General features: G+C 34.7%; 1 non-coding gene across 1 annotated transcript; it reads right to left on the bottom strand.

Moving 5' to 3' along the window:
• Window positions 1–9,430: 9,430 nt before the first annotated feature.
• On the bottom strand, window positions 9,431–9,535 carry LOC140870159 (small nucleolar RNA R71). The gene has a single exon (XR_012147135.1). It is a non-coding gene; the product is annotated as a small nucleolar RNA R71 (small nucleolar RNA).
• Window positions 9,536–27,765: the final 18,230 nt, after the last annotated feature.

Raw genomic sequence — 27,765 nt, 5'->3', positions numbered from 1 at the left:
ATCAGCTGTAACTCCATTGAACTTCAATGTGTCGCAGATATGAAGAAATCGCTCCAGATGAGCATAAGGGTCTTCCACAGTGGCGCCTCCAAATCACGCTTGATGTAGGATCATTTTAATAATAGGAGGTTTAAGCTCGAATTTGTTCACCTCAATAGCGCGACGAATGATACTAGATCCATATCCTTCGACTGGAGGTGTGAAGACCTAGAAATTCAACATGCATGCATGACCACTTCATCTAAATAATTGAACTACTAAAGCCAAATCAATTCGACTTTGAAGGCTTATAGGAATGAAGACCATTCGTAATCCCCACATTCACCATTATGATTAGTCATTATGAGGCTATTAATGGACCATAAAGCCAAGGTTAATGACCCCAATTATTCAGACATGTAACCCCTATCATAAAGAGTCATTATAACCATGATTAAGGATGTTTATGACCACTTAATTGGCTATAAATGTGTGTCCCTTCAAATGCCCAAAGACCACTATATAAGCACCTCAACCTGGAGGTAAAATGACACACCAAAACACTCCACACCTTCAAGATTGAAGCAAGAGAAAGAGTTGCGATTCTCGTGCATTTTAGTAGCTGTTTAGTAGATTTATTTTGTGCAAGTATTCGAACAAAGAGTGTTGTCTGAAGTATTTTCCTAATCGAGCCAAAGTTTCACGAAAGCACTATCAGGCTTGAAGTACAAATTCTGTTCATAGCATTCACTCACATTCTCATAGGATTCAGGTAAGTGGGCTTATGTTTCTGAAGCAATTTTTCGTCCTATGCTTCATTTGTTATCATTTTCTTTTATCTCGTATTTTCTGAAAGTATACCTTTGTATGTATATTTCTTGATATAATGTTTGTACACTTATAATTCTTCATAAGTGGGCTTCTATTTATGCTTTTCAAATGATGATGATCTTGTTTCTGAAAATCTGATCGTACACCAATTATTTCGTGTCTTTGATAAGTATCAGATTCATGTTTTAAGAGTTTCATTTCATTTGATCGTATTCCATTTGTTCCGTGTCTTTTGAACTATATATGTTTCTTTTGAATGATTCGTTATACTTTGAGGTTTTTGAAACGACACTGTTATAATTTGATTTTGAAGTGGAAAGAAAATATGATATGTTATAAGGCCCCTACACGATAGGTATAAAACCGTTATATGGCCCTTATACGGTGGGTATAAAACCGTTATATGGCCCCTACACGGTGGGTATAAAACCGTTATATGGCCCCCTCCGGTGGGTATAAAACCGAAACAATGCCTCGCCCCTTAGAGGAGTAACATATAGGGGACAGAAAAACAAACCATGAATAATGAAATGAAGTTTCAGTGATTTCCGTATGTTGACCTTATGATTTTCTTGATATTATTCCTTGAACTATTTCGAATTCTGTTGGTCTAATGTTTCAATTCATGTTGTGACATATTTTGCAACGTGTCACTTTTGAACTCATGTTATATCAATGTTTCGATATTCTCTTTTATGAACATCCCCCACTTTCTGAGTGTTTCCCAAAACGCTCACCCCTTACTTCCCTCCCCAGATAAGAATGAAGATCAACTAGATGAGGTTGAACAAGACATGTTTTGGGGCTGGTGATGAATTTTAAAGAAAAGAAGATCTCTAGAATTGTATTTAATCTAGTTTCCTTTATATCATCGCTTCCGCACTCATGTTTTGTATTGTAAAGACAATTTTGTTTTATGAAATAGACTGGTTTTGGGAAGATTTGTACTACAAAGCTCGTTGTTTCAATATTAAATTGTTAACAATGCCGATTTCAACTAGGCCCGGTTTCGGGACGTGACATTTAAGTGGTATCAGAGCCCACCACCAGGTTCATAATCCGGATGGGCTCAAACGCCCTCGCAAAAATTGCGAGATTCATTCATTTAGCTTTCCACGATCGAGTTCTTACAATTTTAAGAGTCATAACTTCCCTAGGAAAGACTGGGAATTCAATTCCACAAATCTTATATAGTCCTCACGACTCAAGATTTCCATCCATATATATATTTTGATTTTTCTCATTTTTGAAACTTTCCTGAAAAAATAACTATGTATTGTGTCAAACAATCCTAGAGTTGATTGGTGATTATTTGATAATATATCGTAAATATATTTGGAACAACCCAATTAAATGATCATTCCAATCCATTTTCATTTTTTTTGATTTGAAAGACCATGATTTCCAATTTTGAACGTCCTTATACCATATTTTCGAATTATAGTAAGCTAATTCGAAAATGGAATATTATATTTCCATGATCCTTGATCAAATTCAATCAAGAATTTGGAGATGATTATGGGCATAGTCCAAGGAAGATTTGAACTCAATTTAGGCATGAATCAAGGCCATTCAAATCAATATTATTATCCTACCATATTAGTATCCCTTAGACACCTATATAAATCACTTCTATAGATGAAAGAAAACACACCAAACAAAAATTTTACTCAAAATTTCGAGCAAGCCCCATCCAATCCCTCAAGCTCACTTTCAAAAATGTCAAACCAAGCCAACGCATTTAGGGATCTCGAGTTCGAAAATGATCAACTTATGAGTACCATTACGAGTTTATTTCGTGACAAAAGAGAGTTGAAGGAAGCTAAGGATCATCTTCAAATGGAAGTAAACCAACTTGCTTTTGATAAAATATTTGCGGAAAAGCAACTCAAGGATTACAAGGAAGAGTTGCAAGAGGCGCAAAAGTATGGACGCCAAATGTTGACAACTGCTGAAGCATGGTGTGACCATTATAAGGTCGCAAGACAATTAAGAGATCAACTCAAACAGGAATTTGATGCATACAGACAATCAATGGAAAACTAGGTGCATTAATTGGGAGTTGATAGCCAAAATTTGGCTACTGAAGTTGTCAATTTACAAGGCCAAATGGAGAACTTGCAGCAACTAGTGAATGCTCAAGTGGAAGGAGCAAATAAAGAACCTATAGATGCAGTAGGAAGAGGAGAAATCATAGATTAGGATGTCATCGATGTTCTATTTGCGATTGATTGAACTCCAACGTTTCCTTTTGATTGCTATTAAAATTAATAAATTTTGTTTTGATATATCATTGAAACCTATTTTTCTAGAAAAACAAATAATCTTAAAATATAAGTTTCTGTAGGAAATGGCCAGACGAATTCCGAGAAATAATCGTAATACTCGCCACAACAAAAATAACGGAGAAGAGGGAAATCCACCACCACCCTCAGGATTTAATCTGAACCACGCGGATTTGATGGCCATAGCAACAATAGTGGCAACAATGCTCCAAGGAATGGGAATGAATCCACCGCCACCACATGCTCCAAATGGGACGAAGTTTCACTATGAGTCCCTTAGAAAGAATCGGGTGCCAACCTTTGATGGAAACCCTGACCCAGAAGTTGGTCAGAATTGGCTCAAGAACGTTGAGACCCAACTCCGGCTAATTGAGATTCCGGAAGAACACAAAGTAGATGTTGTAACACCATTCATAAAGCGAGGAAATGGTGGGAGACCGTTTCACCAACTATGACGGCAGCTGGACCCATTACATGGCAACAATTTCAAGGAGCCTTTTTAAATTAGTATTTCCCTCCAGAGATCAAACTGCAAAAATTAAGCGAGTTTGAGAACTTTGTTCAAACTCCAGAGATGTCCGTAATGGAATATACGTCTAAGTTCAACTCTCTTGGAACTTATGTCCCCACCATCATGACGGACGAGACACTGAAGATTCATCGTTTCAAGAAAGGTCTGAGCAGTCGAATTCAATCAACATTGGCAGTCTATCAGCCTACAAGATTTGTTGATCTAATGGAAGCAGCCATTAGAGCTGAGACTGATATCCAACGGCATGAAGATGAGCAAAAGAACAAGAGACCCCTCATTGGCCAGGAAAACCAAACTGGACAAAAATTTAAAAGGCTGAATCAGTCCAAGGACCTATCTCAAGGTTCATCGTCTATTCACTCAACTGTTAAGCCATGCCCCCTCTGTAACTTCCGACACATCGGGGAATGTCGTAAGAATTCCGGTGCATGTTTCAACTGTGGAAAAATGCGGCACCGTATTGCTGATTATCCCAAAATTAAAGGTGTAGAGAGGACAAGATCAAACATAGGTGATATTCCAAACAAGCCAACGAAAAACAAACCCAACGCTCGTGTGTTTGCCTTAACGCAAAAAAAGACTAATGACGCAAACAATGACGTCACAGGTACCATCCCAATAATCGACTTACCCGCTTATGTTTTGATTAATTAGGATTGAGTTTTCATCTAGATCTACACACATCAACAAGAATTTAAAAACATAGACTGATATTGGGAAATAATAACATAATTCTTCCTAGGGTACATTTAATTGTAGTGATAGTTATCTGGTATAGTAACTTGCTTACCCTACAAATTATTGGAGCAATAGTTCAAGAAAATGGACTGTTAAGGACAAATCAAGTTTCGAGGACGAAACTTCCAATAAGATGGGGTGGATGTGAAGACCTAGAAATTCCACATGCATGCATGATCACTTCATCTAAATAATTGCACTACTAAAGCCAAATCAATTCTACTTTGAAGGCTTATAGGAATGAAGACCATTTGTAACCCCCACATTCACCATTATGATTAGTCATTATGAGGCTATTAATGGACCATAAAGACAAGGTTAATAACACCAATTATTCAGCCATGTAACCCCTGTCATAAAGAGTCATTATAACCATGATTAAGGACGTTTATGACCACTTAATTGGCTATAAATATGTGTCCCTTCAAATGCCCAAAGACCACTATATAAGCACCTCAACCTTAAGGGAAAATGACACACCAAAACACTCCACACCTTCAAGATTCAATCAAGAGAAAGAGTTGCGATTCTCGTGCATTTTAGTAGCTGTTTAGTAGAGTTATTTTGTTCAAGTAGTCGAACAAAGAGTGTTGTCTGAAGTATTTTCATAATCGAGCCAAATTTTCACGGAAGCACTACCAGGCTTGAAGTAGAAATTTTGTTCATAGCATTTACTCACATTCTCATAGGATTCAGGTAAGTGGGCTTATGTTTCTGAAGCAATTTTTTGTCCTATGCTTCATTTGTTATCCTTTTCTTTTATCTCGTATTTTCTGAAAGTATACCTTTGTATGTATATTTCTTGATATAATGTTTGTACACTTATAATTCTTCATAAGTGGTCTTCTATTTATTCTTTTCAAATGATGATGATCTTGTTTCTGAAAATCCGATCGTACACCAATTATTTCGTGTCTTTGATAAGCATCAGATTCATGTTTTAAGAGTTTCATTTCATTTGATCGTATTCCATTTGTTCCGTGTCCTTTGAACTATATATGTTTCTTTTGAATGATTCGTTATACTTTGAGGTTTTTGAAATGACACTGTTATGATTTGATTTTGAAGTGGAAAGAAAATATGATATGTTATAAGGCCCCTACACGGCAGGTATAAAACCGTTATATGACCCCTACACGATGGGTATAAAACCGTTATATGGCCCCCTCCGGTGGGTATAAAACCGAAACAATGCCTCGCCCCTTAGAGGAGTAACATATAGGGGACATAAAAGCAAACCATGAATAATGAAATGAAGTTTCAGTGATTTCCGTATGTTGACCTTATGATTTTCTTGATATTATTCCTTGAACTGTTTCGAATTCTGTTGGTCTAATGTTTCAATTCATGTTGTGACATATTTTGCAACGTGTGACTTTTGAACTCATGTTATATCAATGTTTCGATATTCTCTTTTATGAACATCCCCCACTTTCTCAGTGTTTCCCAAAATGCTCACCCCTTACTTCCCTCCCCAGATAATAATGAATATCAACTAGATGAGGCTGAACAAGACATGTTTTGAGGCTGGTGATGAAGTTTAAAGAAAAGAAGATCTCTAGAATTGTCTTTAATCTAGTTTCCTTTATATCATCGCTTCCGCACTCATGTTTCGTATTGTAAAGACAATTATTTTTTATGAAATAGACTGGTTTTGGGAAGATTTGTACTACAAGGCTTGTTGTTTCAATGTTAAACTGTTAACAATGCCGATGTAAACTAGGCCCGGTTTTGGGACGTGACATGAGGTCTAATCAAATCCAACACTGTGCGATTGTCATTTACGTTGGCCATCTCTACTTCAGACTTAGAATCGGCCTCAAACTCTTCCTCATATTCTGAATTAAGAATTAAGTTTATCTTCTTCTGAGCCTTCTGAATACGTCGAAGTGTGCCCTCAATTTCCATGTCAAGCGTATGAGGTCCTTGGTGTTTTGGGCATGTCTCATGAACGAAGATATAGTACCTAAAAGCCCAAAAGAAAGGGAAAAGTTCAAAATGTAGAATTTTAATTAAAAAAAAATATAGTCTCAAGTAAATAATCTATCCTAATATTAACTAAACAGTCTCCAACAACGACGCCAAAAACTTGAACAAAAATTTCGTTTATGAATAAATCTAGAAGCAGACTAGGTCAAGTAATAGTAAATGGACGATGAGTCTAAGTATCGATCTCACAGAAACTGTAGTTAATGCTTAAGATTTAATTATTTAACTTAATTAGACAAAATAATAAAAAAAACACGCGATGAATTCAATAAAAATTCAATTACTATGAACAAGATTAAGAATTCAAATGATAAATAATTATGAACTATCTAACAACTAGAGCTCAAGTATTAATTCAATTTAAACGAGACAACCAAGACACATGAGGTACCGAGCTAATTTATGCATCACGTGGCACGGACTGAAAATTATGTTTATTCCTATCATGGTGAATTTTCCTATATTATTCAAAAATATATTTCTAGACTTGCTAAACATATTCAAGTTGGACTGATTAATTATTTTTAATTAGTTCTAATCAAACTCAAACACATTAAATATTTATGAAAATTTAGTTTTCATTTAAAATCGCATACTAAAATCGATTACTATTTCTAGTCAGTTTAACCATATGTTGATTGACATCTTTGAAGCTATCTTTAATCAATCCTCTTTCGATTCGTGATTAATCAACAAACATGTGACTAGGTGATCAAGTTATTCACAAGAAATAATAAACTAACATCAATCAATAATTGAAAATATTCAAAATATTTCAAACATGCAACCACATGTCTAACATAAATCAGTCTCGGTCCAATCTCCGGCCTTAGTTGAATAAAAACTACTCAATAAACATAAACATAATTCAAGAAACAAGTTTAATCATCAAAAGAAGAGAATAAAGAAGAAAAAAATGAAGTGTTCTTCGAAAATCTTCAATCCTCCAAGCCCTAGCCACCGTATTCTCCCTAGTGATCTGAATGCCCTCAAAATCTGTTGTAATTTGGTATATATATGCCTCCCAGAGTCCTCACGCTTTAACTTTCCTTTTTAAAATTCGCAAACTCTATCTTTTCCTTATCGCGGTCGCGGTCGCGCTCGAGCGGTAAAAACACATGTTCGAGCGTACAACTTTTTGTTTTGGCAGCTCAAATTTTCATCGGCCGTGCTCGAGCGGCATAAACACCCATCGAGCACACACTTTTCTGTCCTTTTATTTTTTATCTCTTGATCGAGCTCGAGCGGCATAAACACCCGCTCGAGCGCCCAAACTTCATGTCCAATGCGCATACTTCTTGAAAAAATCATATTCAAAGTTATAGCCGTTGGATCAAGCCAAAATTTGGACAACAGCTTTATAACATCTTATGATACATTTTGAACAGTTAATATCGGGTTTCGATCTTTCTAGCATCGTAAATAATTTTTGGATAATTGCTGCTTCGTTATTCTTTATTGTGCCTCTTTTCGGTGCTTAGGTTTTTCTTTTGTGCTCCAAAATCATGATTTCTTCATTGTACCTACTGATGGGCATGTTTGTGTTGTATATTTTATTATCATTTTATTGTCATTTGTGTGTGCATTCATTTGTTTTAATTAAGTTTTTGTTGGTTTTTCATACATCGTGCCTACATTACTTTCTCCCGTGTTTATTGTATAGGACGTAGCGTTTTGTCGAGGAAAAGATGGAAAAGCTATTGCGCAAGAATGAATTACGGAGAAGCAATGATCAGAAAATCATATTTAATTTTATAGAAGTTCAAATCCGATCTCCACTGTATAGCATAAATTTCAAGATGTTTTGAAGCAGCTGTCCAAATTTCAGCTCAATCCGACGGCTAGATCTCCGGATATAAATTTTACAAAATCGCTGCTCGCTGGAAAAAAAAAGCTGCGCGCTCGATCCGCATGTACTCGGTGCGCCCTAGCGCGCCTATTGAAAATTCGGGACAGTAAGTTGGGTGTTTTGTGCGCGCTCGATCGCACGTACTCGGTGTGCTCGAGCGCACCGACTTTTTCGTGAAATCTATTTTAATTAGGAAACTTTCTTGGCAAGGACTCTAGTCTTTAAATACATTATATAACTCGAAAATTACTATCTTTTGATGACTTCTGAAGATCTTGAGACGGCTACATACAGAGAATTCATCTGGCGGCTAAGTTTTATCTTTCTTGTTCTTAGATTTTAATTCTTCTTGTTTTTATTCTTGGTTGAGGAAGACGAACCCTTGAATTTATTTATCTTGTGAGATTCAGATTTTCATTGTTTGATTTTTATCGAGTATCAAGAATTGTTCTGGTTTATTTCATGCTTGTGTGTTTGATTATTAGATTGATCACCTGATAATTCTTTCGTACAATCTAATGCTAAATTAGAATTCAAATCCATAATTGTTTGAATCATATAATTTGTGAAGCAACTATGATTAATATTTTATGCTGTTGAATTTGTTAAATCGTAGGAACAACATTTGACTAGGCTAAATACAACCGCTGGTTTTTGTATTGTCTAGCTTCATTAGTTTTACTCATTTGAATGCTACCGTGAGTTTAAATCTAGATTGCTGTTATCGGGTTAATTTATTGGTAAGGGTTAACTTAGAACGCTGGTGTCTAGTTAACTAAAATTAAGGTGAAACAGGAATTAAATTTCCAATGATGAATATTCGATGTGAATTAATTATTTTTAGGGAATCAATGATCGAGTGAATGATTTAAAGGGTGTAGTCGACCGATACCAAGTCTCGTTATTTATTTGATCTTTTTTATTTTAATTCTTGCATAGTAGTTAATTCTAAAATTCCCAAATTCCTTTTTATTTATTTTCAGTATTTTTAAGAACACAAATAAATTTCACTTTCCTCGTGGAAACGATCCCTACTCTCGCTACTACATGTTTATTTAGTTAATCTGAGTTGGGTTAATTTGGGCGTGATTCGACTAAGCCTTACCAAATTTTGGCGCCGTTGCCGGGGAAGGCTTTTATTTTATTTGTGTTTTTGTTTTTATTTTTTTTCACCGTTTTTTTTTCTGTTTTTGCAAGAATTTTTGTGGTGTAATACTTCGAGATGTCAAATCGACAAGTATTAGCAAGTTTTATCCAGCAACATGGAGAGCCATTCTATGAAGCATGGAAGAGATTCAAAGATTTGGAAGCCATCTTCCGGTATCATGATTTTTCTAACTATTCTCTCCTTACATATTTTCTTAATGGTTTGGATGCAATGACAAGAAAATGGGTAATTGATGGAGCTTTCACAGCCGGTATTTCAATATTTTGCCAAGATGATGATACCATGAGACACCTGTTGGATGATATGGCCGAGTTTGACTATTACTGGTATTCACACTCTCAATACCCGGATTTTACAGACCAACCATTTGAGCTTCAAAATGAGGAGGGAAGTTGTTCGCAGTTGATCTTACATCCGCTAGAGGATATCATGAGCAAGCTTGTGGCATCGACTGTGGAAACTGTAGAAGATTTGAAAAAGTCTAGATGCGACCTTGTGGAGCACATAGAGAATATCAAGATATCACTCGTCCATGAATACTGGGAACATGAAGTGAAGCAAGATACTGAAGCAGTGACCAACCCGATTTGGTTCGATGATGATGACTCGGAGAACCAGGATTGGGAGTGCGAATCAAATCATGCTGAATATTTAGAGGCGTTTGAGTCTTCCTTTCCATTTGTACCAGTTTCAAAAGATTTTGGCTTTCGAGAGCCCGCAGAGATGTTCTCTTCCTATATTTACCAGCTATGGAGTGTTGCTGCGGTGACGAGCTTTAACTGTTTATATTTGGCCAAGCTTGAGGGCTTATGGAACCAAGACCCATTTGTGGTGTCATATGACACTTATTTTGGGCGTCAGCCGCTCTTTGAGCAGTGCTTCTGAGAGTCAAGCCGATAACTGAAAATCAAGCGCTGGCTGGGAGGCAACCCAGTGTCTTTTTTCTTTATTTCATTTTTTTTTGTTTTTGTTTTGTTTTGTTTTGTTTTGTGTTTTTTTTTTCTTTGTTTTCAGGAGCCTAGCCGCCCCATCTGCCGTCCAATTTTCAATATGAGTCTCCCATTATTCAGTCTGAGGCCAAAGAGGACGACAACGCCAACACTTGAACTAGGGGAGTTCTGTTTTAATTTTTCATCTCGTTATCATTTTTTTATTTTGTGTTTGTGTCGTTAGTACTAGAGCATTGAGGGCAATGCTTTGGTTAAGTGTGGGGGGAGTTCATTCGATGGTTTGTCATTTTGTTTGCATTCGTTTGTTGAGTATATGCATATAGTTCGTTCTGTATCATTTGTTAGTTTGTTAGTGTTTGTCGTGTTACATTAGTAGGATGATGATTGTTAGCCTATGATAATGGAAGTGAAAAAAATGAAATTTTTGAAAAATTTTACTCTTGATTGGACATGAGAAACCATAGGTTGATTGTTGAATATTTTCAAGCACGCTTGTTTAACCGGTGAAGTGTAGTGATGTATTAGACTTTGTGGATGTCTGTTGGACCATTGCATGACAATAGGTGTTTGTGAAACTTGATGGTTCTTAAGTCTTGATGATCTTTTTTATTTAGCATTTACTCTCTTGGGTACTTTTTGAAAAAAAAAAAACTTTTATTACATGTTTATGAGCAATCGACTCCATCCGGGTTGCGAGCGAGATGTTTGATCCTATTCATCTTGTTTGTGGCTAAGTTTGCGGATAAATTGGGGTTAAGCCTTGAAAAAAATTAGTAAGGCATCAGTTCCATCCGGGCTTGGAAGGTGAATGAAATCCTATTCACTATTTCATAGCTAAGTATGCGGGTAATTATTGGGACTGTCAAAGAAAGAAAATTTGGTTCGTAATTTGCTTAAGAGAGTTTGTGTTTTGTTGATGGATTGTTGGGAGGAGAGTTCTTGATTGTGAGACTTGCACTGAATTGTTTTTAGGTCGGCGAACAGTCTTGAAGCTTTGTTCTTTTAAAGTTGCATGTAACTGGGGTAACATGACACACACACACGTTCGCATTCGACTGAAGGTGTATCATTGATGATTGAGAGTAGCTATGAACTTTTTTTTATGAAAGTGGTTTTTTCTGAGGCTATGATATGCGTGATTCGTCCTTGATTATGTGTTTGTTCTGTTTCATTTTGTTTTTGCATAACTTGCTCGAGGGCGAGCAAGGATTAAGTGTGGGGGTAATTGATGGGCATGTTTGTGTTGTATATTTTATTATCATTTTATTGTCATTTGTGTGTGCATTCATTTGTTTTAATTAAGTTTTTATTGGTTTTTCATACATCGTGTCTACATTACACGCTCCCGTGTTTATTGTATAGGACGTAGCGTTTTGTCGAGGAAAATATGGAAAAGCTATTGCGCAAGAATGAATTACGGAGCAGCAATGATCAGAAAATCATATTTAATTTTATAAAAGTCGAAATCCGATCTCCACCGTCCAGAATAAAGTTCAAGATGTTTTGAAGCAGCTGTCCAAATTTCAGCTCAATCCGACGGCTAGATCTCCGGATATAAATTTTACAAAATCGCTGCTTGCTGGAAAAAAAAGTTGTGCGCTCGATCCGCATGTACTCGGTGCGCCCTAGCGCGCCTATTGAAAATTCGGGACAGTAAGTTGGGTGTTTTGTGCGCGCTCGATCGCACGTACTCGATGGGCTCGAGCGCACCGACTTTTTCGAGAAATCTGTTTTAATTAGGAAACTTTCTTGTGAAGGACTCTAGTCTTTAAATACATCATATAACTCGAAAATTACTATCTTTTGATGACTTCTGAAGATCTTGAGACGGCTACATACAGAGAATTCATCTGGCGGCTAAGTTTTATCTTTCTTGTTCTTAGATTTTAATTCTTCTTGTTTTTATTCTTGGTTGAGGAAGACGAACCCTTGAATTTATTTATCTTGTGAGATTCAGATTTTCATTGTTTGATTTTTATCGAGTATCAAGAGTTGTTCTGGTTTATTTCATGCTTGTGTGTTTGATTATTAGATTGATCACCTGATAATTTTTTCGTACAATCTACCGCTAAATTAGAATTCAAATCTATAATTGTTTGAATCATCTAATTTGTGAAGCAACTATGATTAATATTTTCTGCTGTTGAATTTGTTAAATCGTAGGAACAACAATTGACTAGGCTAAATACAACCGCTGGTGTTTGTGTTGGCTAGATTCATTAGTTTTACTCATTTGAATGCTACCGTGAGTTTAAATCTAGATTGCTGTTATCGGGTTAATTTATTGGTAAGGGTTAACTTAGAACGCTGGTGTCTAGTTAACTAAAATTAAGGTGAAACAGGAATTAAATTTCCAATGATGAATATTCGATGTGAATTAATTATTTTTAGAGAATCGATGATCGAGTGAATGATTTCAAGGGTGTAGTCGACCGATACTAAGTCTCGTTATTTATTTTATCTTTCTTATTTTAATTCTTACATAGTAGTTAATTCTAAAATTCCCAAATCCCCTTTTATTTATTTCCAGTATTTTTAAGAACACAAATAAATTTTACTTTACTCGTGGGAACGATCCCTACTCTCGCTACTACATGTTTATTTAGTTAATCTGAGTTGTGTTAATTTGGGCGTGATACAACTAAGCGTTACCACCTACATTAAAACCAAGAGAAACTAAAAGTAGACCACATACGTAAATAATAAATAAATCAAACATATATGACCCTAAAGACATAACAAATGCATGCAAAATAGACTAGAAAATAACACAAAATACTAAATAAAAACAACACTTATCATTTGCCTATCTTCAAAGTTCAAACTGTTAGTTGATTTTTTTCGTACATATCATTTTTTGATCAATTAATCAACAACTAAGAAAGAGACAAGGAGTTCAGTTGTAATAATGACTGGATCAAAGTTACAAAGACGAAAAAATTCAAGTCGCATATTCACCCCCCTTTACATGCACTTACCGATCCTAGTATTGCATCTTTGGAGCGTGATCAACTTCGAAGTGATTTTTATGTGTTGTATTTGAGTTTGAAAGTATATTTTATAATATTATAGAGTAACATAAACAATAGATGCACAACTTGTATAGACATGGGATTGAGTACATGTTGATAGACATAATCCAATGGATAGAAAACTATTGGATTACATGGATCTTTAATACGATTGAAACTGTTAAATAACACAAGAACACTTTGTCACTACATTTCGTCAATTAGATCAATATAATTCGACAAAGTATATCGATAGATTAGGGGATCTCGTCAAAATCATGTCTTAAGAATTGAAATCAATCATTATAAAGGATTGAGAGGTAGGATAATCGAGATCCTAACAATTATTTCTTTATTATTTGAATTTGCTTTACTATATTGCCTTTTTTCATAATTTCATTAAAATTTATTTTAGTTTATTAATTTATAACATTTTCGTTAAAGTAATTAACTAAAGAATTGTGTTTGAACTAAAATTTTTTGATAAATCAATCTTTGTTGGAGGATACTCATAATTTTTACACAATATTAAAACTTGATTTGTACACTTACTGTAATATCCAGCAAGTTTGAGAGATTTAAATTTTGAAATATTTATGGTATAAAAGCTCAATCAAGTGTCGTATATAAGATATAGAGTAAAAATATTTAAAATATAATATAATAAAATTATAATTTATGTATAAGATTTACATAAGATTACAATTTACAACACTTACATTTTATTTATAACTCAAAAATATCTAATTTGTATAATGTATATCTAATTTGGCCAATATATAATTTATTACACTAAGATTTTGTAGAAAGCATATATAAACAAAATTTGTTAAGAATTCACTATAAATTAGGTTGTAAAATCATAAAATAAATCATAACACTATCTACTTTTATACATAAAATTAGACCACTTGTATATTTAATTAATTTATAGCCCACTTTAGACAAAGGAAAGTTCGTAAGAATCAACTTCGAATTATGTTGTAAATCATGAAATATTTCATTAATATTAATATTTAATTTCACTCTTCATTTTTAAATACAAGAAAATTGTATTTACCAATTTAGACCATCGAACGCTTCTATATGTGTATATATATACACTCACTTGCACCATACAATTCAAAGTCGTGCAACCAATCTTTAAACACACGAAATCTCCTAAGAGATCGAATATGAAAATGACAAAATTTTGGGCTTTGCAGCTAATTCTCTTATTTAAGGTCATATTTTTCACAAGTATGTATTTTTTCGTCTTTATGTTAATCTTTACAAAATATTATTATGATTTTCTTATATTAGATCTGATTAATTCTTGTTATTTTCTAACATCTACTTGCATCCTTCCTTTTGCTTGTAGGTAATAATCATATTTATGTACAAGGATTTGAATGTCATTTTGCTAACTATTACATTGGTCCTTGTAACTATAAAAATGAAGGGCAGAATCATAGCTGCAATGGATACTGTGTTCTTAATGGTTGCGGAACAGGGTTCTGTGCTAACGCGAATCCAAATCCGTCAATGAATCTTTGCACGTGCTATCCGATCATATGGGGTGATCATCATAAGAAGAAATTTTAATCATTTGTGGAAGAAAAATAACTAAGAAACAATTGATCGATCTTGTAATAAATCGATGCAATGGGATTAGCATTTTAATGGATCTCTTACATTTTATATTAATCTCCACGTCTTGCTAATTATTTTTGAAATTTTCCGTGTGTGAATATATTAAATATGTTATATATTGAGAATGACTTTTTTGATTTACTACCTTGCCCAATTTTGATCTTTGGTTCACAGAGTTTTCAAATTTTGTGTTTTATTGTACTATTTTAAATATTCGGATATTTTTGTCCAATTATTTACTTGAAACCTAAAGAGTCAAGAATTTATTGGCTTCATGTTGGCATTTTTTGGACTTACGTCATCACTAAAATTAGAATATTTAAATATGACTGAGAAACATAAATAGATTCAACAAGTTGAGGCATGTGTTGAACATGATTTTCTTAAAAAAAATTTACCCCGCTTTTGGTAATAATGTGTTACAATAATATTCTCCCTAGATACAACAATTTTTGTGACGTCCCTCACGATGTCTCCAACTTACATTGTAACGCCCAGATTCGACGACTATCCTCACTGTATCAAGAGTCAAGACGGGTATTTTCAGCGTGCTTATGTCCTCACTCACACGCACCCTGAGAAACTTCTCAGGGGGTCACCCATCCTATAATTGTCCCAAGTCAAGCATCCTTAACTTTGAAGTTCTTATATGATGAGCTCTCGAAAAGAAGATGCACCTTCGGAAAATGAGTAGTACCTATCAAAACTTTTAAGCCCTCCTCAACTGTGCAGTCCCATACCTACACATTCTCAGAATCCCTCTCATTCTGACATACCTATACATTCTTAGAATCCCTCTCATTCTGACATACCTACATATTCTTAGAATCCCTCTCATTCTGACATACCTACACATTCTCAGAATCCCTCTCATTCTGCCATACCTACACATTCTCAGAATTCCTCTCATTCCGGCACCGGATCGGTTCATTCATGTCTCCCTCTGCCTAGAAGCCTGCCAGGAGCCGCTCATTGTTCGTGCAACCTCTTGGCACCGGCGATCACTCCCGCCCTCTTCAGCCCCGGGCGTCACATGCCCACCAACTCCCGCCTAGTTCGTCCCCGAACCATGCCGTACTAAGAGAGGTCGGCTCTGATACCAACTGTAATGCCCCAGATTCGACGACTATCTTCACTGTATCAAGACGGATTTTTTCAGCGTGCTTATGCCCTCACTCACACGCACCCTGAGAAACTTCTCAGGGGTTCACCCATCCTATAATTGCCCCAAGTCAAGTACGCTTAACTTTGGAGTTCTTATATGATGAGCTCCCGAAAAGAAGTTTCACCTTCATGATATGAATAGTACCTATCAAATATTTTAAGCCCTCCTCAACTGTGCAGTCCCATACCACACAGTCTCAGAATCTCTCTCATTCCGGCACCGGATCGGTTCATTCATGTCTTCCTCTGCCTAGAAGCCTGCCAGGAGCCGTTCATTGTTCGTGCAACCTCTTGGCACCGGCGATCACTCCCCGCCCTCTTCATCCTTGGGCGTCACATACATTCTCATAAAATAAATTAAAAAATGCGAAAAAGAAAAATTGCGGAAAATAATTTTCGTTAACTTGAAATAGAAATATACGTCGACTTGCATACTAAAACATTGTGCTCCAAAACTATCAACGAACTAACCAAATGAAAACTTGCAGTATATAAAATTTGTTTCAAAACAATAATAATAAGAACATTATTTAGGAAACATAAAATTTTTGGTTGGCACGGTTACTAACAGTCTTGGCACATACACATCAAAATATTTTTTTACATGCATACATAACTTCAAATCATATATCGCCGTCATGAAACATAATCATCATTTTTCATAAAACTTCATAATAAACATTCATCCCATCAGGCTTTATAAAACATCCTCACATTCATAAACTTTTCATCATAGAACTTATTTCGTGTCAGGATCTTTAAATTCTTCATGCTTAAAATCATGCATTCATGCATACCAAATCGAAATAAAAGCAAGCACATCCTAAATTTTTCGTAACATTTCATACTTTTCATAAAAACATACATTTCATGAAGAAATACTGGCATATACATGCATACTTAGCTAAATCGATTCACGTGAGTCTTTATTTCCGTTCTTGGCATCAAAACTTGAAAATATTTTCATAAAAATTGTTATAAAGGTTTAAAACATCATAAAAGATAGTAAACAAAAATTTATTACTTAAAATAGACAAAAACGTACCTTGGGCAAACCCTGGGGTGATAGGGCACGCGTTTTCACTCGCCCTTGTACATCCCCGGGCGCGGGGGTGCCCTGCGCCTGGAATGCTACCTACGAATGCAGACAGTGACGCAGGGTGCAAAAAATCCATTTTTTTCCTTCATTTTTCGGTCCTTTTCGAATTTTTTTGAATGTAATCACTCACCCCTTGAGAATATTGATTACACCCATGAAAAACCTCAAAAACTCGAAAAGAATTTGCCCAAAAAAAAAAATCAAACATCAAAAGATTTGAATAAAAAATTTGCATTCAAATACACACAACAAAATTACTCAGATTCAAACATCTTTCTCAAAAATCTTAGAAATCCTTACACAAGACATCAAGAAGGATTCATGTTTCACAGTTCTACACCATGCTCTTCAAAATCTCTCAAGAATCATGCAATATACAATACTTACACATCAACATAAAGGTTTTCATATCAAAATACCTATATTCTTGAATGGTGGTTTTCAAAAGCATTTAAAACTTGCATTTTTCTTGCTTGGTATGGAAATCCGGACTATGGGAACACGATCCTAGCCTTTACCCAAACAACCGACGTCAAAATCCTCTTGAACGTTAGGGTGAAATTTTTGAAATTGAGGAGAATGGGAGAGAGACGGCTGAATGCAGAAAGAGGGCAGGGAAAAGTTGTCTGCATTAAGTATGGACTTAAAATCTTATACAAAAAAAGCCTATGGGCCGGAAGCGCTAGCTGGCCTATAAAATTTAAAAATAAAATATAAAATAATTTTCCTCTCTAAACTATAAAATTAAATAAAATTCATAAGTATTAAAAAATACTGCATAATAACTTATACTTCTTTAAAATTCTTAAACATTGCTCAATAACTAGTCTCGATCTCTTCGTGACCGAAACTAAACCCATATCTGAAAATATCAAAAACTAACTTTTTCATAAGAATTCATAATTTAAACATTTAAACACATAAATTTTCCATAATAATTAATTAAATTCTCGTTAATAGATTTATTGATTTTCGGACATTACAACTCTTCCTTCCTTAAAATAATTTCATCCTAAAATTCGACTTACCAAATTCTAAGAACTGAAGTTCTCATCCAATCTAATTTATAAGTTCCTCACTTACATGTTTGTCTACAAAATTTTGATATCACATCAACTCATGCTTCTGCTGCCCGCTCTGATAATATTCTCTATCTTACACATGTATCTTTCCTCATCGTAATTGAGCTTTTATAAACCTTTATTTGGAAACCACAATTTAAAATGAGCTATGACGGCTTAATTCTGATTTACTCAAATCCCAAACTAGATATGTTCCTCACAATCTCTTAACACCATATATGTAGGTCGAAAAATATTATATCATACTTTCCTCGATATCCGTCAATAACTCTAGAAATCCTATGAATAAATGCTTTTCTACTTATTATCCTTGGGAAGTAGAAAATTCTAATCCTGAATGAAATATCTAGGACTCTTTAAACTTAAATGCGGAATTTTTTTTTAAAAAAAAATAATAACAATACATATATGCCCATACATATATGTAATTCAAAATAAAAGATAAATAATATCAGCATGAAATAAAAATAAGTTTTGCATGCTCCAAAAACACCAAGTGCGGAAATACTAAATTAAAAGTATAATTTGCTTAAAAATCAATAACATAATAAAATATATCTGAAATAATCCTAAGTCATGCAACGGTCACGGGGCCACTGTTCCGTGAGCTCATACGTCCTCACCACCGGTAGGAGCTACATAAAAGTCATCTGTCTCACCTGCACCATATAAGCGTAGTGAGCCTAGGGGCTCAACATGTCTAAACTTGAATATCAAGGTTTAAAATAATGCATCACATAATTATACTAATACATATACATGATACATGAACATGCATGGAAACATTTTCATAACATAAATGCTGAATCATAAATCTTGAGCATAAACATCATCTTTCTTCATCATACATAACATAGTTGAGCATGGTATTTTTGAAACAGTCTATGGTCCTATCCGTAAGTGTGACGCTTATCTGTGCCGACTGATCAGTCTCATGAACCAACGTACGTGGCGGTGATAAATCACCTCCTATGGTAGTAAACTACCTCATAAATCATATATCATATGGTGAATAACCACCCTTATGTCACACTACTTCAATTTCCATCAAGAAAATATTTTATTGCTCAACTCATACATAATCATAATCATATCATATAAAATTTTCATGAATGCATGCACTGAAAATTTGTCCGTAATATATATTTAATTGATTTTTCATAATAAATATACTTATACTTAAAATATAAACTTCAAGAATAAAAATAATTAAATATATATTTCGGACTTATTTATTTTTCATGGGTTGGTCCAGACTGCTGGTCTCTCTACTAAACCCCTTAACTGACTTAAAGCCCATTAACCAACTTAAAGCCCATAATTAAATAAATAATTTTAAAAATTATAATTTTTACTAAAATAAAATACTTAAATATTATTGGGCTTAAATAAAAATATTTAGGCCCATTAACTAATTAATTCATATAAATTCCTGGACTGGCCCAATAAAATCACTGATTGGCCCAAAAATTCCTATGGGCCCACGAGCCCATAAAAATCATTGGGCTAACTTAAAAATAATTTTTAAAGGCCCAAATAAAATTATTTGGAGACCCAAATAATTTTATTTCTAATTAATTGGCCCAAAAATCAATTAAAACATAAATTACTTAAAAATTAAAAGACTCGAGCCCGGCCCACTTAACCCGGACCCGGACCGACCTGACCCGACCCACAAATTACCAGACCTGATCCAGGCCCCAAGACCCAACCCGGACCTGCCCAAAACCCTAAACTCGTTTCCCTCTTGTTCCTTACTCTCGGCTACGACCAGCTTCTGTTCAGAGGCATCGGCAGCCCTACTCTGGCCACCAAATGGCCGGAGCACCACCACCTACACCTAGAAGACTTCAAGACGTTTCCAGAAAGCTAAAAACCAGCCCAAACGGAGTCCTAACGAAGGAGAATGAACCAAAACAAAATCTGCCTAATTTCTGCTCGCGCGCGACGCCGGACTTCCGGCCGTTCGGCCGCCAAACTCTGACCATCACTGGCTAGAGAACTACCTGAGATTACTTTCTCTATGTCTTGGGGTTCTAACCCAATTGGAATCACCCTCAAACCCGTCCTATACAGTGCACACGAACCATTCTTCCAAAACCGCTCAAACTGCGACCTTCTATGCAACCAGAAGATATTGTTTTGGTTCAGACCAACCTTGGCTCAAACCACTCAAACCACTCAACCCTAAGGCACCCTAGGACACCCCTTGACCGAGCCCCAGCCTCTGGACCATACCATGCTTGGCAAAAACGTGAGTCATGACCAATCAAGCAAGAACATGCATCAATACAAGGCATACATGCATAAACTCGAAATTTCCATGAAAAATCTGAAATAAAACACATCATGCAAGAGTAATAGCTTATATGGTGGCCAAATAAAAATTTTAGACATGCCTTGATAATTCTAGGACGATAATTGATGCGTCTACGAGGATCCGGGACGACGAACGGACCAAAAACTCGATAAATATTTGAAAGATCGGCTATGGAGGCTGATATCTGCTATGGGGCGTGAAGATGGTGATGGAGAAAGGTTGGAGGTGGCTAAGGGAGAGGAAGACGTGAGTTTAGGGTAGATAGGATAGATTTTTGGTTAATTAGAATTTAATTAAGATAATAACTAATTTAAGATAAAATCATGCCTAAAATATAATATTTAAATCTCAACATAACATATTATTTTGATAATAAAAATCAAAATCCCGAAATAATATTTTAGGCAAATTTTAAAAATTAATAAAAGTCAATAAAGGGACTAATTTTGGCTAAAAATCAACCCTTAAATAAATATATAATTAAATACTAAAATTTCTTGACAAAATACCTTAAAATAATATTTTAAGGCTCATAAAACTCATAAAATATTTTTGGCTAAGAATTTTGGTATCTCGTCCGTCTGCGGTCCCGTCTACGCAATCAAAATAATAAATTCCTTAAAATCTAGAATTTCCATAATTATGGGTTAAATACTAAAATAAATTAAATCATGCATGTAAATCACATAATATCACATAAATACATTTAACCCTTAATTAAAAATTAATTTTCTCCTAATTATGCATGCGGATTTACGTTTTAAAATTTCCGGGTGTTACACTGAAAATATCAATTCTTAAATCCATTTCATCCAGTATGTTCCGAGGTTCTATTCCAAAAATTAGCAATTAGTTTCCGAATAACTCTACTTCGTTAATGTTCACATGCTTAGTTATTTATCCTAACATAGATTTCCTTTTTGGAACAATAGAATGTATATATTATCTTATCTCAATCACATATTAGCCTTCCATAAATAAATCAATATCCTCAAGTCGAACATTTACCATACGTAGCAAAATTACGTTGACTTGTCCATTTACGAGTACATCCCAAATATCGATAAACCCAAAAGCAGAATTCAATGTCAATATCCACATATATAAATAAAACTATTCTAGCATCAAGAGTATGCTTAAATTATTTGATCTAGACTTCTGCCCTAGATGCGGCTTAAGATGTCAACGCTTTCCCATTAGAAGAAGTGCAAAGTTTTGACATATCCTAAATTTTAAATAGCACTATCCTATAAATCCCGAGAGGTAATTCCATATCGTTTTGTAACTGACTCTAATATAATTTTATATTTGGGAGATCCATAGTGATAGTATTTCAATGTTATATCATAATAATCACCAGTTGAATAACCTATGGGGTCACTTTTATTCCACTTATAGTTCATAGGACCTTGACTCCTTAACATCAAGCAACCGAATTATACCTAATAGAACTCAATACTTTGTCCATTGGTAACACGTGTTTGAACACATGCAAGGTCATATGACAACTAGTACTTTTAAGCTTATGTACCACCACAATCTTGATACTAATACACATATCTCATAACCTCGTAATTCAAATTTATACAACACAGAGAACCGTAAAGAACACAATCAAAGCACGTAACTCTTCTTAATCACAACAAAAAATATCACGATTACATCTATTCTCTCAAATCATCATACTGAATCTTAACTTTTCTCAAGTATGTCAACTAGCAATTCATATGAATGGCCACCAACATGAATTCTAAAATCCAAAAACATTTCTTAATGAATTCGACAATTTCTTGAGTGTCCACTGTCCACATCCCTTTAAGGTATTCCATCTAAGTTAGTTAAAGCTTGACTCACAGATGTCGTGGGGACTTGGGGATGAATATGTAAATTTTATAGGCATATGTAATTAGTCAAGTTGTGGTGTAACATATTTTTTTTATTATTGTTTTGGGTTTATGTTGAGTATAGTAAAATTTTTATCTACATCTAAGAGTTATCATTATACATTTTTGGAGTAAATTTTTTATGTAAGAATATGCAAGTAGCGTATGATTGATTATTGAATTACGATTTGGGATTTATGTAAGAAATCAAATAGTGGTTATGGTTTTGGGATGTATGAACTTATATCTTTAAAGGTCTTGTAACAATCATGATATTTGGAAGTAAATTTGCATAGTACACACCTAGCTTAAATTAATTTACCTACACAAAGTGACTCGAACATCAATCCAACATAATCTTAACTTAGTAACACCTAACCATGTGAACCCTTAAATCACATCAAAGATAATACGAGTTGTAACATCCGGAAATTTTAATACGTAAATTCGCATGCATAATTAAGGAAATTAATTATTTAAAAATTTATATTTGGGTTAAATGACATTTATGTGTTATTATGTGAATTATATGCATGATTTAAATTTATTTTATCATTTAACCCGCAGTTATTGTATTTTTAGATTTTTAAGAATTTTATTGAGTTGATCGCGTAGACGGGACCGTGGACGGACGAGATACCAATATTTTTTAGCCAAAAATATTTTATGAGTTTTATGAGGCTTAAAATATTATTTTAATGTATTTTGTCAAGAAAATTTTAGTATTTATTTATATATTTATTTAAGAGTTGATTTTTAGCCAAAATAAGTCATTTTAATGACTTTTATTAATTTTTAAAAATACTATAAATTAGTATTTCGGGATTTTAATTTATTATCAGATTGGTAAGTATTTTAGGAGTTTAAAATGTTATATTTTATGATTATATTATCTACCTAATAAATTTATACCAATTATTGACCTATATCTACCCAAAATAAAACACTCCCTACCCTACGTTGTCTCCCTTAGCCGCCTTCAACCCTCTCCTACCCTCACCATCAGATTTTCAGAATTTCTTCAACCTCCATAGCCGATTCTTCAAGGATTTTTGGTGGTTTTTCATTCGTTCGTCGTCCCGGAGCCCCGAATACGCAATAGTCCTCGTGTTTAATTTAAAAGGCATATTTAAAACTTTTATTTGGCCACCATATAAGTTATTAATCATGCATGACGTGTTTTATATCAGACTTTTCATGGAAATTTAGAGTTTATGCATGTATGCTTTGTATTGATGCATGTTCTTGCTTGTTTGGGTCATGATTCACATTTTTGCCAAGCATGGTACGGTCCAGGGCTGAGGGCTCGAGTCAGAGGGGTCCCAGGGTGCCTTAGGGTCGAGTTTGTTCAGAGTTTTAAGGTGTCATAGGCTGGAAACGAAGCTATTCACTTCTGATGCACACAGACGCGCAGGTTAGGGCTTTGGGAAGAGAGGGGTCGTTCTCCTTCCTCAGTCCATGGATTTGTGCGTGGTTTGTTGGGTTTAAAAGATTTAGATGTTGGCTAAAATTGAGAAGTTGTTTCACGATCTTTGGTTGTCGGAGGAAGCCGCACGAACGAAAGTTTGGCGACTGCTCAGTCTGCACGCGAGGAGGAGGAAGGCGTCTGGTGCAGAGCTTTGTTCTCACTCCTCGGGCCATGGTTTGGTCTGATTCTTGTTGTGTTAGAACCCCCTGGATGTGGGATATCCATGGGCGGTGGTGCTCCGGCCAGGGGCGGCCGGAGCAGGGCGGCAGCAACCATGGAATAGCTGCTGCTCGCCCAGCCGAGAAGAGAAGGAGATGGGTGATCGGGTTTGGGGTTTGGGGGGTTGCTGGGTCGGGTTATGGGTCAGGGTTGAGTGCTGGGTTGGGTTAGGTAGTCATGGGTCGGGTTAAGTCAGTCCGGGTCCGGGTTAGGTGGGCCGGGCTTGAGTATTTTAATTTTTAAATGTTTAATGTTTTAATTGATTTTTGGGCCAATTAATTAGAAATAAAATTATTTGGACCTCCAAATAATTTTATTTGGGCCTTAAATAATTTATTTAAGTTAGCACAATGATTTTTATGGGCTTGGGAGTCCATGAGAATTTTTGGGCCAGTCAGTGGATTTTGGGCCAGTCTAGAGTTTTATTGGGCTTAAGTTAAGTAATTGGGCTTAAATATTTTATTTAGGTCAAGTTAAATTTAATTAAGTTATTTGGGCTAAAATATGATTATTGGATTTTATTTAAGTTTAATGGGCTTAGAGTGAGTGATCAGCAGTCTGGACCAACCCATGAAAATTAACTAAGTCCGGAATATATATTTAATTCTTTTTTTATGCATGAAGTTTATTTTAAGTATAAGTATATTTATTATTAAAATTAATTAAATATATATTACGGACATATTTTAAGTGCATGCATACATGAAATATTTTATGATGTGTTTATGATTAAGAATTGAGCATGAAAAATATTTTTATGGAAATTGAAGTGGTGTGACAGCACAGAGGTGGTTTACCACCGGCACAGAGGTAGTTTTACTACCGGCATAGAAGTGGTTTTACCACTGGCACAGAGGTAGTTTACTACCAGCATAGAGGTGGATTTATCCACCGCCACGTACGATGGTTCTTTAGACTGATCAGGCACAGTTATTAGTCACATTCATGGATATGACCATATTCAGTTTTTATGATTATGACATGCTCAATTATGTTATGTATGATTAGTTATGATGTATGTACGACTGATGATGAATAATTTTTATGATGCATTTATTTTAAGATCATGCATGCATGTCCACGTAAGTTATATGTATTAGTATGATTATGTGATGCATTATTTTAAACCTCGTTATCAAGGATTAGACATGTTGGGCCTTTAGGCTCACTACGCTTATATGGTGCAGGTGAGTATGATGATGTCTATTAGCTCCTACCGGTGGCGAGGACGTATGAGCTCACGGAGCAGTGGACCCCGTGACCGTCGCAGTTATTTAGTTTATTATGATTGAATTTTGAAACATGTTTTATTTTAATATTATTTCGCATATGAGATTTTTTTTAGCAGCACTGTTTATTATTTTAAATTGATGCATTAAACATTTTTAAGGATTTATTTATTTAATATTTTTCAGGTAATTTAAGAAAAGTATGTTATTTTTATATACATATATGTATGGGCGTATATGTATAGTATTATTTAAAAAAAAAAAGTTTTTCCGCATTTATTAGTACTAGGCGTTTCACGAGTTCCTTATCAAAAATAAATCTACAACTATTGTTCTTCTCAAGGATTCAAAAACCTAACACAAAACATACCTGATAAGTGCATTTTGTATGCATTAGTTTGTGATATTTTTATGTCTATTTTGTGTGCATTCATATTGTTTTTATGTGTTTTAGTGCATGTGTGTGTATTTCACACTCCGGGTTAATTTTGTAGGAAAATGGGTTTTTGAAAAATGAATTACGGAATAGCCTTGATAAAAATTAAAATTTAATTTGAGATTGCTCCAAATCAAATCTTCACCGTCCAAATTTAATTTCAAGATGTTTTGAAGATGCTGTTAAAATTTTAGCTCAATCCGACGGTTAGAACTTAAGTTATGAATTTTTCAAAAATATCGCGTGCTGAAAGAAACAGGGGGCGCCCGAGCTGCCGAAAAGAGCAGACCGAGCGCCCACTTGAAAAAATGGGCAGAAAGTTGGCGAATTCCCAGAGCTCGGTCGGTAGAATTTTGAAGACCGAGCGCTCCCGCGTAGTTTGGAAATATTGTATTTCGGGTGTTTTTAAAAGGAAATGACTCTTGGGCACTTTAAATAGGAAAAATTCTGACGTTATAAGGGTTCCAAACACATCAAAAACACAGAGAAGCGGCCGCCGTCAAGGAACGAAGAACGAAAAGAGGAAGAAAACTTGAAGAACTCAAGAACCGCAAACAGTAGTTTTCTCTTTTCCTTCTAATTTATTTGTTGGGATTTAGGGGATCCTACCCCCAAAACTATGTTTTGATTTATTCTTGAAGATTAAATTTGGTTCTTAATCATTCTTGATTATATTATTGTGTTTATTGCAATTTTGGAGTTTGATCAACTTCTTATTTATTGTATGTGTTATAATTGATAACGAGAGGAGATTTTATGACATGAAAGAGTAATATAATCCATGGATCTACAACTTGCATAGAGATATGAGGTTGGATACATGTTGATAGTCATAGTCCACCAGGTCTAAAGCTAGAGGATTTTACACATCGTTAATGCAATTGCAATTGTTAAATAACGCAAGGAGACTTGGTTATTACAATTTGTTAATTAGATTAATAAAGCTCGAGAGAGTATATTGATAGATTAGGGAATTCCGTCAAAAGCATGACTTGAGAACTAAAATTCAATTATTAGAGAAGAAAAGGGGTAGGTGAACCGAGATCCTAACAATCGTTTATTTATTTTTTGAATTTAATTTATTGTTTTACTTTTATTTCATCATTTTATTTTAGTTTATAAGTTTATTCTCCATCTATCGTTATAATTAATTAAAAAATCATACTTGAGGTAATTTTGTCATAAATCAATCTTTGTGGGACGATACTCGTACTCTGTACACTATATTATTACTTGACTCGTGCACTTGCAAATTTATTCGAGCCTAATTGATATATATTTAAGTTGATTTTTCGGGGTAGTATTTGCTCGATCAAGTTTTTGGCGCCATTGCCGGGGATTGAATAGAAAATTTTTACTTCTTGTTATGTTTAGTTAATTTTTTTTATTTCTTTATTCTATTTTATTCCTGTCTGATCTACCATTTTCTATTTTATTTTTGCAGGAATTCATCTGTGTAATACTTTGAGATGTTTCATCGAAAAGTATTCACGAGTTTTACCCAGCAACATGAAGAGACATTCCACGCATCATGGGAGAGATTCAATAATTTAGCGAACAACTTCCGGTATCATGATTTTTCAAATTATTCTCTTCTTAAATTTTTCCTTAATGGTTTGGATGCAGTGACAAGGAGATGGGTAATTAATACTTTGCAAACTGGTTGTCCACTATTTTGCCGAGATGATGACAGTGCGATATACATACTAGAGGATATGGCAGAATTTGACTACCACAGGTATTGGGATCTTACACCACATATTTGGAGCCACCAAGACCCACAAGATGCTCATTACCCAGAATTTTCAGACCAACCATTCGAGCTTCAAGAAGAGGAGGTAAGTTGTTCTCAATTGATGTTCCATTCACTGGAGGATATGGTGGACAAGTACGTGGCCATG

Source organism: Henckelia pumila, chromosome 4 (assembly GCF_033568475.1).
Source record: "Henckelia pumila isolate YLH828 chromosome 4, ASM3356847v2, whole genome shotgun sequence".
Lineage (NCBI taxonomy): Eukaryota > Viridiplantae > Streptophyta > Magnoliopsida > Lamiales > Gesneriaceae > Henckelia > Henckelia pumila.
Note: the sequence above shows the minus strand (reverse complement) of the source record. Positions and strands in the feature narration are given on the sequence as shown.